A 19229-nucleotide genomic window follows, 5' to 3' on the forward strand; every position below is an offset into this window, starting at 1 on the left:
GTGAATTAAATACAAAATCAGCAACCTCTACACTCTAGCAAAAAATAAAGTATGCGTGAGCCCCCAATTCCAAGGTCACTGCACAGGTTTCTCTTTGAAACCCAGCTTCCCATGGTATTTGCAGTTACCCACCTCCAAAAGGGTAAAAGTAAACATTGGACCTGCTCTGGTGTTATACTGCCACCGGATCCTCCCCGCTGTCTCCCTCCTCCTCTTCTTCTTTACAGACAGGTAAAGTTGGATCTCTTGAAGGAACTGGGGGCTCCCACTCTAGGCAAAGGTTGGACAGGTGATCAATGTACAGCATGAGATTTGACTGTGCCTCCGTGACTCCGACAGAGCTGGATCATCTGGGGCAATGAAAATTATAAGCAACAAGAAAGCGGTATTAACAGCAAGGGTAGGGAAGCCCAGGCAGCACATACCACAATTCCCTAGGACACTCAGCAACCATTCCTTTCTCATTCGGTCATCCTGAACACACTCGTGGAGCATTGTGCCAGGCTCTGGGGATGTAGCAGTGACAAATATAAACAAGCCCTGCCCTCATGGAGCTTTTGGGTTGTCAGGACAATGAGACAAGCAATTAAAGGACAGTGGATAAAGGAACCTAGAGGGTGTCATGGAGCATAAAGCAAAGGCAGCCAACCCAGACTTGGGGTGAGCGGTCATGGAAGGCTTCCTCGAAGACGTGACATTTAACACTGAGCCTAGAGGAGGCATGGAGTTAGCCAGATAAGACTAGGGTGTGGCAGCATGTGCAAGATTCTGCGATGAGAGAGCATGGCTGATCTGAGGGGCTGCTCTCATCACAAGGTGCTCCCCCAAACCCCACAATCCAGTCATGCTTTGGCCTCTTCTGGTGGGATCTCAGGAAAGAACTTAGAAAATAGTTTGTTCTATAAGAAGATAGAAAAAACAAACCAATAATACAGAGTTGAACTGCTCTAGAATTGACCCAGTTGCAGCAATCTGTTTTCTGCACACCAGCATCACAGGTAAGTGAGATACCATACTTACTCAGGATTGTCAAAACTCAACACTGGGCAGAAATCTGGCATCATCAAAGTGAGAGCCCCAAGGCTTCTTCCCTCAGGCTCTCTCACTTTGCCCTTTCCTTTCCTCCAAGTTCCTGGGAAATCACAAAGGGAACATTTTGCTCCTCTTACCCTTGATGTTTTGATGTCAAAAAGGCTGCCATAGAAATGATACCTCCTACTTGCCTAATGCAACTAAGGAAAACCAGATAGCTCCTGAAGTCAATCTTGCCACCAGGCTCCATGCAGGAAAACAAAACAAAACAAACAAACAAACAAACAAACAAAAACCCTGTGAAAATCCTAGTAGCTTGAGTGTTGCCCAGGGTTCTAGCCGCATTTGCATTATGAAAGAGACCATTGTAGGGGATGGTTTAAGAAATGGCAATAAGCACATGGCCATTTTACCAAAACGTACCAAGCCCAGTCCAAAGTAGCTTTCCTTTACATTTTCATATTAGCATACAATTCAAGTCCTGCAAACAACATCTCTGACTGAACACGAAAAGAACAAAACCCTCACTTCTAAAAAGGAGAGCAAGCAGCTATTTTAGAGACAAAGAAAGGATGTCTTTTTAATCTATGACAACACAAATTTGTTTAGATTTTCCCTCCACTAAGTAAGTAAGCAATTAGGTTTTTTCCAATAAAAATATCCCTGTGCATGTGCAAACACCAGAGGCAATCATATAATTACCCTGCCCAATCACATTCAATTGCTGACAGTTGAGTTCCCACTGCTCATTAACTTCAGATCGCAATGAGGTCTTTACGGAAGCCCTTTTCCCGTCTCTTTACAAAGGTTCCTATGATGCCGTGAGCAGCCCTAGCACTACCTCATGCGGCATAATCATCCCAAAATGGCCAGGGCCAAGGCCAGCCTACTCTGACTTCCCTCTGAAAAAATAAAAAGAGAAATTTGAAGAAACACTAGCTTGAACACCCTTGCTTCATTTGGGGATCTCACTTCTAAATATAATAGTAACCTTTCACCCCCACACTTTAAGTGCCATAATTATATAATTAAAACCAATTATGTCATTTAACAGAGAGACTTTTTCAAGATCCACAGCAAGCCAATTACCTCAATCATTGACCTCCGAAGATTTCCCACACTGACCTGCAACAATGAGGATTGGGATAAATTTAGACACTGGCTTCCGAAGGCTGGCATGGACTTGCTGGGTGGGTTGTAGCTGGTCTTCTTCTAGACTCTAGAAGGTGAACTGAATCCATTTGACTCTAACACCACCACCACTACTTGTTTGCACAACCTTTCCAATATTACAAGGTTGATTTTTCACCACCACCCTGATATTAGTATTATTTCCATGTTGTGGATGAGATAAAGGAAGCAAGGAGAGTTATGGAATTATCTCAAGTGATGCAGCTAGTTAATGGCAAAGACAGGTCATTAAAGGCAAGGACCTGAGGCTTCCACCTCTGAATCCAAAGCCTCTTCATAGCAAATAGTGTGTGTGTGTGTGTGTGTGTGTGTGTGTGTGTGTGTGTTTATTCTCCTGGACATCCATTCCTCCTATTTTGATTATCTTACCCAATTTCCCTTTGACACAACACATCTACCCACATCTGGCTCACATGCATCACACTAGACTCACCCCCAGCTCAGGAGTGTGCTATGACCTTGGCCTCAGACAACTGGCTCCTAGAATTTCCCTAGCCACTTCATTGCTCACGGATGAGCATGTGACCCAATAAAAGCCAATGAGACATACTGAGGCTTTGCTGAGGATCTTGGGAAAGAGATTCTTCCTATCTGGGCTTGCATATGGGAGGAGGAAGCATCCGGCAGTTGAGCAGCCATCTAGCTACTACCGAAGGAGTGAGGAAGAATGGAGCTAAGAGATGTAGAGAGAGAAACTGGGTCCAAGGAAATATCCCTGGAATCCCTTCAGGTTGAGAATAGTGGCATTTAGAACATGGGGTCGTTCAATGGCATATTAGAGAAAATATGGAGAGTGCCACCACCTACAGCTTGGGTAGGCTTGATTACAAGGATGGAATTAATTGACCGTGGCCCTGAGCAGCAGTTCTGCCTCCTGCTCACAACACAGTTAAATGCCTCCTAGTTTTGAGTTATTTAAAGAACATACCATTTTATGGGCAGGAGGAAGCACTTTAATCTGCAAAATGATTTTTATCACAATCTAAACATCCTTGTAACTTTTTGGTCCTCTGCTTTGGTCTGAGTTGTCTCTCCTTGGAGCTGAGACAGCTGTTGGAGCCGAGAAGACCTGCCTTGACCTTGCACTTTGCCCTGCTCAGTGGTACCCTTGTACTTTCCAATTTCTGGATCTGTGTGGGATGTAAGAACTTAGGACACTTGCACTCATGATAATGGAGAATTTTCTTTCTTTCTTTTTTTTCCTTCTCTTTTCCCAGGCCTTGAGGAAAAAGAAAAAAAGAGTGAGAATTCCTTTAATGCAGGATTTTCTACTTTGGCACTGTTGAAATTCGGGGGCAGATAACTCTTTGTTGTTAGGACTGCATTATATGTTATAGGATGTGAAGAATTGTCCTCTGGCCTCTACCCACTAGATGCCAGTAGCACCTCCCTCCCCAAGTTGGGACAACCAGAAATGTCTCTTGACATTGTCAGACATCTAAGGGTATGGGCCAAGATTACCTTCAGCTGAGAACCACTGCTTTAATATATCATTTGAGGTATTTATTGGATTTTCCTCACAGCCTCTTTGAAAACATAATTCCTTGTAGCATTATGATGTCTTCTACTTAAAGTGTGAGGACTCTTTAGAGTCCTAGAACACTCCTAGAACTTTCCAAGAGCCATGTAAACAATCTGCTAGGCAGCACTGACTAAACAAAAAGACCAAAGACAGCAATACCCACTGCTATCAGGGCCATGAAGCCACAGGAGACTCACTGACCCATTAAGGACCAGGGTGGGGAAAACTGTATCAGATAGAAATTATTTTACCTGAAGACGACAAAGAGGAAAAAAACATGGAGGAGAAAATTAGAAATGAAGAACAAGCATCTATACAATGAGTTCCAACATGAGAATTTGGCTTCTCATTTCCACAGGAAGGAAAATGAAATCTTAAGATTGTTACTGGGTTTCCTGGATTCAGGTTCAACCAAAAGGGTTGAGGAGGCTGGGCTGAAACAGAAATTATCCCTCCAACAAAGACCTAACACTCACTCTTCAGAGAAAAAGCCCAAGATGGTGAAGTCTTACTTATTTGGACAAATGTGGTCAAAGCCATTTAAAATAAGAAAAATTGATGGATTCATAGAATTATTTATTTATTTGCTTGTTTATGTATCTATATTTATAATTATTAATTTTTAAGTTTACTTATTTATTTTGAGAGAGAGAGAGAGCACAATCAGGGGAGGGTCAGAGAGGGGGACAGAGAGAATCCCAAGCAGGCTCTGCAAACTGTGAGATCATGACCTGAGCCAAAACCAAGAGTCAGGCACTCAACCAACCGAGCCATCCAGGCCTCCCCATAGAATATTTTTTAAAGGAAATGCACTTATTTATGTTCCTTGAAATGCCAGCAGTAACTAAGAATAGACTGGCAGAGGTCCTTCCTTCAGGATTAATTTGAATGAGAAGATAGAACTCATTTAATTAGCATATCAATTGTTAAGCCTCAAAGAAGGGCTTTGAATTGGTTTGTGAGCTAAAGGGTTGTGTCTTCACACAGGCAGCTCTAGCTGAGGCCAGCCCAGGATTCCACCATAATGGGGTTCCAATGAGGTTTTGCTTCAAGGCATAGACTTATGTGTACCTTAAAGTACTGACTTCTGTCAGAACCAGGTTGGTTTATGTGTGATGGCTGGCCTTTGTTGGGGCTTTGTTGGGTGAAAATGTTTGTATTCTAGCAATTTCTCCCACTGGAAGTTTTAATGTCTTGGGAGATACAGAAGTGTATCAAGGGAGTTCAAGTTTATTAGAGCTGCGACACCCCTGCTTCCTCAGTTCCCAGGCAACCTCCCCATCCAGCAATCACCATGTTCCAGCTGCCCCGTTCTTCTGGCCCCCCTCATTCTCCAACTGCCCTCACTTCTTTCCTGTACTCAGTGAAATCTGATGGCAAAGGTATGACCACTTTTCAAATGGAGAAAGAGCAAGAATAAAGGAGTCTCCAAGAGCCTTGGCCCTCTTCTCATTGTGCTTTTAGGCTTATTGTTTTTTTGCTTTGATAAAAGAAGTAGAATAAACAATAATAGAAAAATACAAGTATTTGTCTGGAGGTTCTAGCAGAGGTGCACAGAGACTCTTACAAGCTGTATAAAAAACTGTCCTGGGGTGCCTAGGTGTTTTAGTCGGTTAAATGTCCAACTCTTGATTTTGGCTCAGGTCATGATCTCACAGTTTGTGAGTTCAAGCCCTGCAGTTGGTTCCACACTGCTGACAGTGCGGAGCCTGCTTGGGATTCTCTCTCTGCCCCTTCCCCACTTGCTGTCTCTAAATACATAAACAAACAAACAAACAAACAAACAAACTGAAAGAAAGAAAGAAAGAAAGAGAAAGAAAAAGAGAGAAAGAAAGAAAGAAAGAAAGAAAGAAAGAAAGAAAGAAAGAAAGAACTGTCCTTTATAAAATTTAATCATTAAATCTGCAGGAACTAGTCCTCAACTCTTGATATATAAAGAATGAATTTCTCAGGGCATACTCTTCCTGTGTATAAGTATACCCAAGTATACTCAAGTATACCCAACACTCTACATATAACCTAAGACAAGTTCTGCCCTCCCCATGTCCTTCTCAGCATGAAGTATGAAGGAGACAGTCTCACTGGGGTGGCAGGTGTCACCCTCAGAGCCAATGACTGAGCAAGACTTCCAAGAGCAGCAAATCCTTGCTTTAGCCAGGGCTGAAACTTACTCCAAAGGTCAAGAAAAGGATCTTAACATTGTTCAGAAAACAGGTTAAGGTAGGAATTGACCCTCAGTAGATCTAGACATTTTATGCAAAATTTGGTTTGGGCACTTCCATACTTTATTGAGAGGAGTAGATTTATGGTTTTTATCACATTCTTAAATTAGTCTGAAACTCAGAATGAAAAATTAAACAACAGTTGTTATAAAGCCATCCCTTATTTGTTTAAAAAGTTATCTATGGTATAATTTACATAGCATCCAAGTTCATCCATTTTCAGTGTCAAGTTCAATGATTTTGAGTAAATGTATAGAGTTGGGCAACCATCACCACAAACCAGTTTTAGAACATTTCCATCACCTCAGAGAGATCCTGTGCTTGTTTATGGTGAATTTCCCTTAACGTCTATAACAAAAGTTCTGGAGTTGAAAGAAGGCTCTTCGCTTATCTGCAGAGCTAATCCATTTCTCCCACCTCAGGAGCTCTTCTAAAGAGCTAACTAGTGTAACTAGGTAGGCTGTATTTTTAAGTGTGAATTCTGACAACTCTAATCCAGGACCCAAGCGGAATTAAGCAAGTGAATCAATGTTCATATCTGGAAATAAATGTACTTTTCTGGCACACTATAAATAAACATGCACTATTTTATCAACTTGGAACCATCTTGGTTCAAAGATGGCTAAAACCTAGTCCCAGTTAGAATCCAGGCTGAAAATTAAGGCTACAGAAATACCCTAAAGAATTCAGGACCCAAATGCTATTTCACAAGCAAGCCTGGGACCTTTGGCATTCATATGGTTTATTTGCTACATTTGCCAAGGAAGTTTAAGAAAGTGAATGTAATTGTTAATCTTGTAACTCACAATCACAAATGTGACTAATTATAAGGAAATTATAAGAAAAGCATTCTTAATCCTTTTGAGGGTCACAAACCCCTTTGAGAGAATCTGATAGAAGTTATGGGTCTTCTGCCTAGAAACATATATATATATACACAGTCACAACATTTTACAATTGGAGGAGTGGGCAGATTCTGTGATGATGCTCATGGACGTTTCAAAAGTCCATGAATGCCAGAAGAGCATGGGCACGTTAAAGCCATCCTAAAGTGTTAGTTGTGCTTTGATTTTCTTTTCCTCCCACTTGTGCGAGAAGGGGGAAAGTGGGGTGATAACAAATGATCTGGTTAGGGCAACAAGACATGGCTAGGCTGCTCTCAGACAACAGTGGTGAGAATTGTATCAACTCTCTGAACTCCATCAACTCAAGGTTCATTGTCAGTAAGATGGACAGATTGGCCTGACAGTTTTCACGTTATGTTCCACAGATCTGACAGGTATCTGAGAAGGCGCTCTTAGATCCTGGAGTACTGTATAAGATCTCGTTATCTTAAGACATATTTTAAAACCACTGGGCTAGGGGCGTCTGGGTGGCTCAGTCAGTTAAACGTCCGACTTCGATGCAGGTCATGATCTTGAGGTTTGTGAGTTAGAGCCACGCATTGGGCTCTGTGCTGACAGCTCAGAGCCTGGAGCCTGCTTCAGATTCTGTGTCTCCCTCTCTCTCTCTGTCCCTCCCCTGCTCTCTCTCTCTCAAAAATATATAAACATTAAAAAAAACAAAAACAAACAAACAAAAAAACACTGGGCTGCGTGGTCACCAAAGTGACCAAGGTTCTAAGTCATCTGATTATCTGATTCTAGAATCTATAGAGTAGAGGTCAGGAGACAGTTAAGGAAGATCTGGGAATTGTTTCTCTTTGAGTCCCAGGGGAAAAGGCAGTTGGCAGGTTTAAGAGAGAAAGCCATCCTGGCCCTACCACTCCTCAGTTCTGCAACCTGTTTCTCCTCCTTTGTGCTTCTCTCCCTTCCTTCACATGGAAAATTCAGAAACTGCCCAGTTCTCCTTTGGTAAAATAAAAAAAAAAAACTTTTTTTTCTCAATTACATGAACTTAATTTAATCCATTTTCCTTTGGGTAACGGAGATACCCAACAATCTACTGTATCATTTATAAGGCCACTAACTATAATGGTAGCTCAAATGGAAAAAGGACATGTGTGCCTAGTTCTATGATTTAGAGATAGTATCTTTTCTTGTGCCTTAGAGTACCTACAAAATATTATCACCCCCATTTTTCAGAAGAGAAGACGGAGGGAAAAAAGTTAATTGTGACTTACACAATTCACCAAGCTAGCCAACAATAAAAAAGGATTTCAAGTTCCAACGCCTACACTCGTGGCCACTTTACTATGTTAAAGAAAATTAGATAACCTATGACTTAAAAAAAAATACAGACTTTACTCATTTATTTTCTCTCAAAAGCACTCTGCCACTTTAAGGAAGCTTACTATCACGCCCAATGATATGAAGCATAAAACTGTTTTGAATGTTTATTTCATCTCTACTGACATCTACCAAGCAGATCTACCATGTGCATATTTATCATCTCAAAGGGAAATACATTATTTAGTTTTGGGGTTTTATCTTCTCCATCCTCTGTCCCTGAAACAGCACAAGAAATGTGTACACTCTGTTCTTATTTGTTGTCATAAGATACTAGCAGCATGCTGGGAAATAATGTTCCACACTTTGTGTTAAGACTTTTCTTTTTTAAACAGAGCTTGTGTAAATCACAGACAAAGTTGACAAATTTCACGGCTTAGTCATGGCTAGCATATCAGATTTCATGGTTTGACAGAGATTAACAAGAAAATCATATTAGAGTTACAACTATTAGTAGATTCTTAGATATTTGGTAAAGACACTCCAAGCTCTCCAAACTGCATTGCCCCCTGCCCGCCACTGCCATTGCTGTCCTGGGGACCCCGGGACGCAGAGCACCCACGACTCCGGGGATCCTTGAGCACTCCGCAGAGTCACCTCCTGGCTACAGCAGGGGTGAGCTGGTGCCTCATGGGCTCCAGGGAAAGGTCTAGCATCATATAATAAAGCAAGGTTTAGCAGTTATGACCCAATAGGGAGAAAAAAACACATGCACTCTACCCTAACATCGCACGCGCTAAGGAGAGGATTCAATGATCATAGTTGTTGAAACTAAGATATTTTAGGTAAAAAATTCAGTTTTCACATCTTTATGAGGAGGCAATTCAGCAGAGGCCTTGTTAAAAGTGGTGGCCTGCAAGCAGAGACTTCAAAAAGCCTGCTGCCTGCAGAGCCATTTGGCCCGAGGGCTCTGCATATCCTCTTTCGGGTAAGAGCTTACTAGCTTGTCAACTCTGCATAAAAGACAGCCAATTTGTCAGCCATTTGCTTTAATTCTCTTTCCTAGTCTTCCTAACGATAAACTCCATACACCTTCTGGTCTTCAATATCATGTATCCGACTGGAGGATGGAAATTCACTGGAGCCTCAGTCCGGTTTCCTTCCCAGGCGATCCTCCTGGGTCTTATAGGATGTCCTTAATCAGAACCACATCACTCGGCTAGAGGAAGTCCTTGCAAAGACGCTGGCAAGACACTAGGGCAAATTAGTTTCAGAACACGGAAGGTCAGATTGGGAATAAAAGCTGCAGTCATCTATTGTGTTTTCTTTAGTTGAGAAAATTAAGGCAGGGTGCCTGACTCTTAAGAAACAAAGATCTGGATAAGCAGTAGCCACTTAGGAAAGGAGTTCCTTTGACTGCTGACAACAATAGTCAGTTGTGGGAATGGAAAGTCCTCAAATATTCCAGGTATTCTGAACATGAGCAAGAATTTTGTCACTTTCTCCACATAAGTTTTTATATGTCAACAGCACCCTAGACTGGTAAAATAACAATAGCTAAGTAAGGTATTACAAGTTTGGCCAAAAAATAATTGCCAACTAGGGGTGTGTATGTGTTTGTGTGTGTACACATCTGTACATCTATTACACATATTCTGTGCGTGTTAGAGAAATAAAGCTTACTTTAATAATAATGACAATAATAATAGCCACCATTTATTGTGCTCTTACGTGACAAGCATATGGTAATAGGCACTTTTCATGAATTATTTCATTTACTCTCTTAACAAATTAGCATGGTAGAGATTATCTTTGTCCCTAATTTACAGATTAAGAAAAACAAAAATAGAAACAAAACACTGAGATCAGAAGGGATTCCTGCCACAAGTTTAGTCATAGAGCCCTAAGTTGATCCCATGGGTGCTTGACTCCTGTGTTTTTAACCACCAAGGTGTGCTCAGCCCTGCAAATTCCCCTCACTTCCATGGAGATGAGTGCCCAAGCTGACTCTGAAAACAAAGTACAAATTTCCTAGGAAGCAGGGATGGGGGCAGTATTACTTCACCAGCACACAAGTGTGAGAGTTCTTCCAGAAAGGCTGGGTAGATGGAGGGAGGGGTGCGAGAAGAGGGAGAAGCTGTTGCAGAAATCTAAGACCTACTTCTCCACAATCTTGCCCAGGACCAGCCTGCCTGGGGAGGGGAGGCCCAGAGAACCAGAAGGACCAGGAGGCTTAATGGAAATCTGTCCCTCATCCAATTTCAAACTGGTAGCCTTCCCTCATCATGAATGGGTTTGCCCTGGAGATTTGGGGCAAGAAGCATTTCCAGTGTGCTTCTACCTTAACTAACACCACAGGGGCAGCTAACAATTACAAAAGGAATGAATTTTTTCATCAAACGTCCTTCCATAAAACCATTTCCCAGGAAATGTAACACAGCATGGAGCTAGCCGACTGCAATTTTCCACCAACAATGAGCATCGTGGGGCACAGGTACTATATTTAAACGATTTTCCTCCAGCTTTTTGGCAAGGCTCTCTCTCAAGGAGACTTAGTTGGGCCGAGGTCTCATTCCCCTCCGGCCAGCAGGATTGGAATGTTTAATACGACCCTGTCTCTTCAACACCCATGTGTAAAATGCCAATAAACAAGCCGGCAAAGACCTGCAGGTCTAATTGCCTTTTAACTCCGCCAAGATGATAAACTCCCAGAGCAAGGAAGGAAAGACTCCCAGGGATTTAACAAGTTTATCTGCCTGCCACTTGAACATTTTCTGTCTGCCTACACTTCAGTGAATTCACCAATAAAAGGATAAAAGGCCCCGAACCTCAGACTCCTCAATGGCCAAGAAGCTCCAGATTCAAAACGTATGCCCAGCAAAAATCAGCCAGTTAACTGAATTTTGTTTTATGTGTTTGTAAGATCTGGAGTAAGGAAAGTGGGACCTCTCGCCCATTTCTAGCACTGGTCATTTCCCTAATTTTATTGATCAAGGCCTCCAAATCTTCACCTGCAGCAAAGAAAACTGTCCTCACAGGGAAACTGGGAAAGAGGACTCTTTCAGAAACTTTGTACATTCAAGTTAAGGGACTGTACCCGCAGGGTAAAAGCCAGATGAGCATCATCGTGTCACTTCTACAAGCATGCTTTTCTTCTCTCCCTCCGTGCCCTGACTTTCAAGTTTAGCATTTTAGCTGTTTTTCTTGGTTTGCGCCCTACCACCCAGAGGAAAAGTTCTGAGAACTCTGTACCAATTAGAGTTAAATTGGAAAAGCAAAGTAAAACAAAACCAAAAGACTTGGGTGGGGGGTTGTACAGCAAGGTGGTCCCATTCAAGACATAAAAGTAGGGTGAGGGGCACCTCAGTCAGTGGAGCATGTGACTTGATCTTGGGGTTGTGAGTTTGAGCCCCATGTTAGGTGTAGAGATTACTTAAAAAAAATCTTAAAAAATTAAAAGTAGGGTGAATGGACATTGCCTCTCTAAGAGGTTACTTCACAATATGTATCCATGCAGATGTGGACCTTCCCTTTTAGGAATTTATTAAAAAAAATTATTGGACACATGCATAAAGGTAAAACCCAAAGTGCTACATCATTCTAATAGGAAACATTTAAAAAGCGCTAAGTGTTCATCGTTAAGGACTAGTTAAATAACACAAAATTCTATCATTAAAATGATGCTGTAGGTATATATCCATTAATGTGGAAACGTGTCCGACACACAATGTTAAGTTCAAAAAGCAAGTTATAAAAAAAAATTTACAATATGATTTCTTTCTTCTTTTTTTAAGAGGCTAGATACAGAAAAAAAGACTGGGAAGACACATTATGTCACCAAAATGTTAGTATTTCTGGACGATGGAATTCTTTTGCAAAGACTTCTGAATTATTTGAAATCTTTAATAATAAAAAGGCATTGCCTTTAAAATCAGTTTTAAAGCACTGAAGCCAAACAATAAAACATCCCACTACCAGCACCACTGGATCAATAGGAAGACAATCACATCTGAAATAACTTACGGGAAGATCCAGCTTTCCCTCCTCAAGGAGATATGAGTAAAGAACATTAAAGGATTTGGTCTTGATTTATCGGCACATATAATTGTTGTTCAAGTGTATTCTCCAACGAGATGAAAATGAATGGCAAACCACAAGTGGGCTCCAACCCCCAGAGGGCCTATTTCCCAGGGGGCCCACGCTTGTCTCGTCAGCGTACAAACACTGAGAGCGCCTCTATTATGCTGACCCGTTCCACTCAATAAAACAAGAGGAGCTCTAGTGTAGGTGCTTGCCAAATGAAAAATCTGAAGCACTATTTTTCTATTAAAATCTCATCCATGTTTTTCCTATTGGAACCTGGAAACTGGACAAATTCTGAAGGAATCCAAAGGAATTTCTTTAGAAAAGAATTCTGTTAACACCAAAAGCTCCCCAAGCACTACACCAAGCAAATGCTAGGTTGCATTATGCTGAAATGTAAAAGCAGGGGTTCAAACCCAAAATGATGTGTCCTTCGCACCAGGCTTTGTGTATATCAGAGCTTATGCGTTTGTACACTTATCCTCGTATGTTTCTGCACCTCCCCTCCTTCATAATTTCATAATCAGTTCCAGATTTCCTATTTCTTCCACATTGTAAAGCATGGAATTTTGGATCTGGAAGATGCAAGGTTTAAAGGTATAGAAGTACAGTGGAAAGTATGATAAAAATAAAACTAAAATTGAAGTTTTGTTTCATACCCACTGAGAAGTAAGGAATTGAGTGTATGTCTCAGGGTCCATTTGACCCCTCAGAAACAGAACATGCACATGTGCAAGAATTTCACGTGCAAAATGGACCCTTTGGTTGGGACCCTTTGGATGGAGGAAGCTCTGGGAAGCAAAAAGGGTTTGTCCATGCTATAATACATCAGTGACAGGTAAGACTGCCAAAGCACTGTAATGCCACTCTCGAAATTCAGAACTCTGTCCCTGGCAGCCAAAAGACCAGGTTAATCTAGGATAAACTTCATCTCTGGAGTTCAAAGACAACTGGCCTCTCTATGGGTTTCAATTGGAGGCTTCTTGAAGGATCGTTCTCAAATTCATTAAAGAATTTTCACTGACTTCACAGACTTTGGCATTAAATAGATAACTTGAGCTCTTCATTGCCCAGCAAAATGACTGTTCACCTTTGAAGCTCTGCAAATTGGGATTAAGTTGGCTGTTTACCTTTTACCTCAAAGATGACTCCTCCACTCCATTGATCACTGAGTCCAGGGCAATCACCTGGTTGATCAATGATATCAAATTTATCTCTATAATGTGTCTTTTTAAAAACACACATCCTCTCATGGGATGGTTTTGTTATGATTTTTGCTTCACATGTAATAGGACTGCTTGATATCAATGCTTTCTCTTCATAGAAAACTTCAGGAAATACATTATGTTTTAAAACGCAAGTTTAATTTTCAACTAACTTGAACGATCCGTGGAATTTTTAGATGCATGCATTCATTTTAGAATTCTGCCTTGAATTTCACCTACTCAAATGCCGTAGAGGCCGAGGCATCTCATCAGATCCTGGTGTGCTCTTTGGTGCGGCATTTACTTGCTTTTCACAATGACTCTGCACATTCCAAAGAGGGCTCAGCATAAACACATACACCAACCAGCCTTCAGCTTACACCCTCTAACTCCACCGTCTGCTTCCTGCACACCCCATAATCTAAAACATCTCTTCTTCGCAGGTATATGGTCTTGGATTTGTCACGGTGAACGCGAGACTTTACAAGGCCAATAAAATGACAGCTGCACAGAGGGGACGGGGTGGCTTTTTACCGACTCTGAAACACCACTGCCTTTAACTCCCAGGGATCAGGAACTTGAAAGCAGTCTGATTCACTTAGCTCTGTGTTTGTCATAAAGTTAAGGCTAATCAGATTTCCCCCAACTTGCAGCCCTATCTTAAATCCCCAAGCTTCTCCTATGCAAACTTAACTGATGGAAGATGTGATTATGCCTTCTCAGGTCATAAATTCTAGATATTTATAACATAACTGTTGTCATTTAGGTCAATTAAGATGCTTTTACTGGCTCAGAGCAACTACCTATGGGGCTTGTCCAATACCCTGACAGTGGTTTATGACCCTTAGGGTGATTTTATCTCATAGGGATATGAAAGATGGCTGCATGTGAAAATGGTCAGGAGGCTCTTGAAGAATTTTCCCCATACTGTGATCATGCCGATTTCCACCCTGTTCCTGGAAGCTCAGACCCCTTCCTTATCCATAAAGACCACTCTCTGACTCTAAAACTTCCCCTACAGTTGGCTTCTTTGATCACCTTTTCTCTCCCAAAGACCAGAGAGGGAGATAACACCTCCTGAGACACTCTATGATAAAACTCCCAAGTGGTGGGCTGGCCAAACACCCCTCTGGGAAATGCCAGACTTCCACATACATAAAATGTCCCTGAAGACTAGTGTGTTTGACTTTTCACATGGGGCCAACTGCTCCTTCATGAAAGGCAGGATAGAGTGGCAACAAAGAAAGAATGGAATATATTTGGGGATTTCATGTAGATAGGTTTCAGCTTCTCCCTCTCCACAGTGAAATATCACTCATCTTCCCTTGGGGCTTCTATTTTCAACAAGGCCTCTGGGTACCCACTATATTTCAGGCACTGTGCTAGGTGATGCGGAGATCAAGAAACTCTGAGGCTGGAGACACCAGTACATTAATAATTATAATACAAAGTGTTAACAGGTCATGCACAGCAAATTCTAGGAAGCAGTGAGAAGTGGCATTTCCACTTTTGTAGGGGAGGGAGATGGGCAGGGAAGGTTCCTTGGGGAAAAGAATTCCTTGTCTGAAGCTTAGAAATGTAGGGAGACAGCTAGACCAAATGGGGGAGAAGGAAGAGCCTTACCAGCAAGGAGAGCAGCAGCCAAGACATGGATTTGAGGAGGGCAGAGGATGTGCGAGAACGCCAAGTGGGTCAGCATTCCAGAGCATCACGTGCCCAATGGGCAGTAGTGAGAGCCGAGACTAGGAGGCATAACCAGGACAAGACACTGTGGGGTTTGTACTAGCATCACATAGGATCACCGTTCTTGTTCAAAGGAGACCTGATAAAATGGCTCCCTTTTCCCAAAACCAGCTAGAAGTAGTTGAGTGAGAATGATTTCTTTTTCTTACCCAGATCTATGTTCTCCTTCAGCATCAACAGCTGCCATTGTAAAATCCCCCAATCTAACTTGACAAAGTTAACTCTTTGAAACTCTAGTCACACCGCTCTTGGTGGAAACCACTTTGCTTTTGATTACCATTCCAACTTCTGTTTGTAGAATCCAGGGAAAACATCCAACATTCTACCTTGTAAACATATACTAAGTGCTGATTCCATTCAAGGCACTGTCTTGGGGATGAGTCAGAGATGTAGTGGGGGAGGTGTTACCCAGTATACAGTATGATTTTGAGGTACACAGTGACACGCCCTGAATCTTAGAATTTAAAGGTCTTTTATTAACGTGATTTTTTCTTGCATTTCTGATGATGATAATTTGGTTGGATTTAGAAAAAAAAAAAAAAAATCCCCGAAAGCACAACACTTACTAGGCAAAAGGAGAGCACTAAAGTGGAAAACATGTTAGAGCAACAACATTTGCAAGTTTGCTGTATGGGAAAATGCAAGCTACCAGCAATTCCCCAAAATTAGCTACTTAAACGTACTACAGAGATCCAGGGTCAGAAATGACAGTGTCACAAATTTCTCACAACGAAACTGTACTTCATTTTCAAGAGTTTTATGGAAGTTTTTGTTGCTGTTAAAAAGTTAAAATACTCAACTTTGTTTGTTTGTTTACATTCTACCTTGTTCCCAAAAGGATTAAAGCATTTAATGCCAAATAGAAAAGGCTCTTATTACTGGAGAAGGGGAGTGAGGGCTTGAGTTACACCCACCATGCAAAGGTCAGGTTGGCTCCAAGTGGGATTGGGGAGTGCTGATAAAACTCAGAAAACTCTTCTAAAACCTAGCACACAATCTCCAGCTGGTGAGTGACAGGGGAGGGGAGAGGCTGAGAACCCAGTTCTAGAAGGAGTCTGAGAACCATGAGCTGCATAAAATCCCAAACAAAAAGTTCACACTCTGTCATTTGTTCTCTAGGTCTGGAAGTGTATTGACATGTATTTGGCCCATCAGACAGTGTAAGGGGCACAGTGCAGCATGGAGGCCCTGGATTCACTGCCTAGCTTGCATAATGGTTTTAACACCTGAGCGAGTCGCCTAATATCTCAGTCCCTCGGTTTCTTCACCTGAAAATGATGCTACCAGCAGTCTTTACCTCAGAGGACTGTTGTGAAGATTACAAGAATTAATACATGTAAACAGTGCCTGGTGCATATTAAGTGGTCAAAACTGTTAGCTACAATTACTATTGTGTAGTCCTCTGTTAAGCACAGCGAGAACAACAGAAATAAAGACCATTGCTTTGCCATAAGGAACTTCTAGTCTAGCTGGAGACAAGAAGGCCGTAGGGGAAATTACAGTGATAAAAAAAAGGGAATCCTGGGGAAAACTGAGTTAGGACATTCTAAGAGCCTCAGGAGGTCAGGAAAAAGAGAGATAATGACATTTTCAAAAATTTTCAGGAGGCTTAAAGGATTATATCTAGGCTGAATCCAATAGGTAGGATTCAGACAGAAAATAGGGCATTTCAGACAATGGCAAACAATACTCAAGAAGACATGGAAAGAAAAATGAACACTATATATTTTTAGAAGAGGAAAAAATATCTCATTATCTGGGAGTGGTGGAAAATTCATAAAAACTTCCCCAGGGGACCCATTTGGGAGGAATATGAGGACTGAGTAGAGGTAGTTGAACCTAATGTGGTTGGAAACAAGAGGAACTGGCAATCTTTCATCATGGGAGGGGCACAGAGAAAGTGTTTCAGGAAGGTGAACCTGGCTGAGGCACTCAGGTTGGACGGGCTAGGAAAGTTCTGAGTCAGGGAGGCCACCAAGAGGCCACGGGAAGGGTGAGGTCCTGTGGCAGAGGACAGATAAGAAGTGGAGCATGATAGAGGCACTCTGGTCAGTGACTAGGCATCTGGACATGAGGTCTAAATGCCCTGGATACAGAGTCCCATAGGATGGGTTTGAGGCCCAGCTCTGCCACTCAGCAGCCCTGAGCCCAGGGGACAGACTCTTTGTTAAGTTCAGCTTCCTCCCTTGCAAAATAGAAGTACAAATGCTTACTTCCTAAGGATGAAATGTACTTAGCATGACACCTTGCTTATCCTAAAGTGGTTAAAAAAAAAGTAACCATTTATTTGGTGTTGGTATGATAAAGAAGGAATTAAAAACAAGAGGCAAGAAAACAGAGGTTCTACACCCAGTCCCTAAGCCACTGAAGGAGACACAGCCTTGGTTACTTTCTGGCTTGTTCTTCAGGAGACCTCATTAACATTTAACATCATCCATTTAATGCCTCATAGACAAACAGAAGTGTCAGTATGAATGGAGAGTCGTGTACTCTTTAATAATAAAGATACTACTAAAGTATCCCCTTTATTACATACCTAACTCATTTCCATTTCACCATGGAAACCAAGTCTTCCCAAAAACATGAGGCCAAAGGCAAATGGTGATAACTTTATTTCATTTAAAAGAAATGGTTTAAGATGAAAAAAAAAGGGGTAAGTACCTTGCACTTTATTTCATAAGAAAAGGGAGGAAAAAAGATGACACATTGTACCAGTGATTACCTGCCCATTTTAAGCCCTGTCAGCAGCACAAAGACTTAAAGCAAAGCTAAATCCAGGCACATTATTCCTTTAAGCCCTTGTGATAACTCAAGGGGACTGAAAGGCAGGTCTGTGTTTCTACAGGAGGCTTGTGGTGGGTTCAGAAACTTTTAAAGAAGTGCCCTATTATCTCAGGTAGGTGTGTTCTGAAGAATTTAAACTGAATGTACTTTTGTTTTAGTTCCCAAGAAATGTTCCTCATCCACCTAACTTTCCCAAAGTCCATCTTGCACAATGCAAATTGCAGAGGTAAGCTGTGCTTGACTTAGTAAGTCTGGAATGAATAGCTAAGGAAGTGGATAACACAAGGAAATTCTTCATCAGCATGCCTTTTTGACCCTTGCAGAACTGTCCTTGATGGCTCCGAGCATGCAAGCATTTACTTCCATATTGGGCTGTGCGATATTTGTAGACAAAGTTTTGAGAAAAGCCACAAAAATCAAAGGACATCAGGCAAAATGACTTGCTGCTGATCACTGCTGATGGTCAGCTCTGGTGGTCACCAGTGTAAGGACTTTAGACCCTTCAAGAAATCAGCAGGAGGCAGATGATGGAGTAATTTCCCCAAGTCTTCTAAAGATATTCACTGAGGAATGGCCCCTCCAATCCATACACCCTCCTAGAGTATAAAATGCCTGAGCAATTATCCTTTCTTCCATCTTTTACACATGTAACTGACTAATATTATGACACAAATGCACTTTTACTACTCAGCTGGCTTTCTTACTGAATACAGCCAAAGCCAGTGATGACTTTGATTACAGAAGAAAATAAATGGCTTCTCACGGTCCTTTGGATAAAGTGGCATTGGAAAAGTAACTTCTACCAGATGCATGGTACAGAAGAATTGCTCCTGCTGACCAAAGACATAAAACCAAAAGAAAAATACTTTTAGCTAGCACAGACGGTCCACAAGCACGCGTAACTTATCTGTGCATAAGAGCACAGTTTATACAGTCTCTTGGACCTGGAGTTCTGTTCAACACATGAGAACCATGTGACCTCTGGGCAAGTAACAACATCTCTGAGTTGCAGTTCCTAGCCTTTAAAAGGAAGTCAATATTGGGGTGTCTGGGTGGCTCAGTCAGTTAAGTGTCCAACTCTTGGTTGGGTCATGATCTCGCGGTTCGTGGGTTTGAGCCCCACTGCTGTGCTGACAGTATAGAGATTGCTTGGGATTTTCTCGCTCTCCCTCTCTCTCTGGCCCTCCCCTGCTCACTCACACATACATACACACACACACACACACACACACTCTCTCTCTCTCTCTCTCTCTCTTTCTCTCTCTATCAAAACTAAATA

General features: G+C 41.8%; 1 protein-coding gene across 16 annotated transcripts in view; it reads right to left on the bottom strand.

Moving 5' to 3' along the window:
* Nucleotides 1-19229, bottom strand: part of ERC2 (ELKS/RAB6-interacting/CAST family member 2) — a 926312-nt gene that overhangs the window by 99749 nt on the left and 807334 nt on the right. For 3 of the 16 annotated variants that reach the window (XR_008420534.1, XR_008420536.1, XR_008420537.1), the window contains one exon: nt 162-350. The exons of 12 other annotated variants lie outside the window; for them this stretch is intronic. The gene's annotated coding sequence lies outside the window, so the exon portion shown is untranslated. Of the gene's footprint in view, nt 1-132; nt 351-19229 lie in introns of all 16 variants that reach the window. One more of the 16 variants, XR_008420535.1, reaches the window with a different exon arrangement.

The sequence above is a fragment of the Panthera pardus genome, unplaced genomic scaffold (assembly GCF_024362965.1).
Source record: "Panthera pardus isolate Hobbes unplaced genomic scaffold, ASM2436296v1 HiC_scaffold_8, whole genome shotgun sequence".
Taxonomy (NCBI): Eukaryota; Metazoa; Chordata; class Mammalia; order Carnivora; family Felidae; genus Panthera; species Panthera pardus.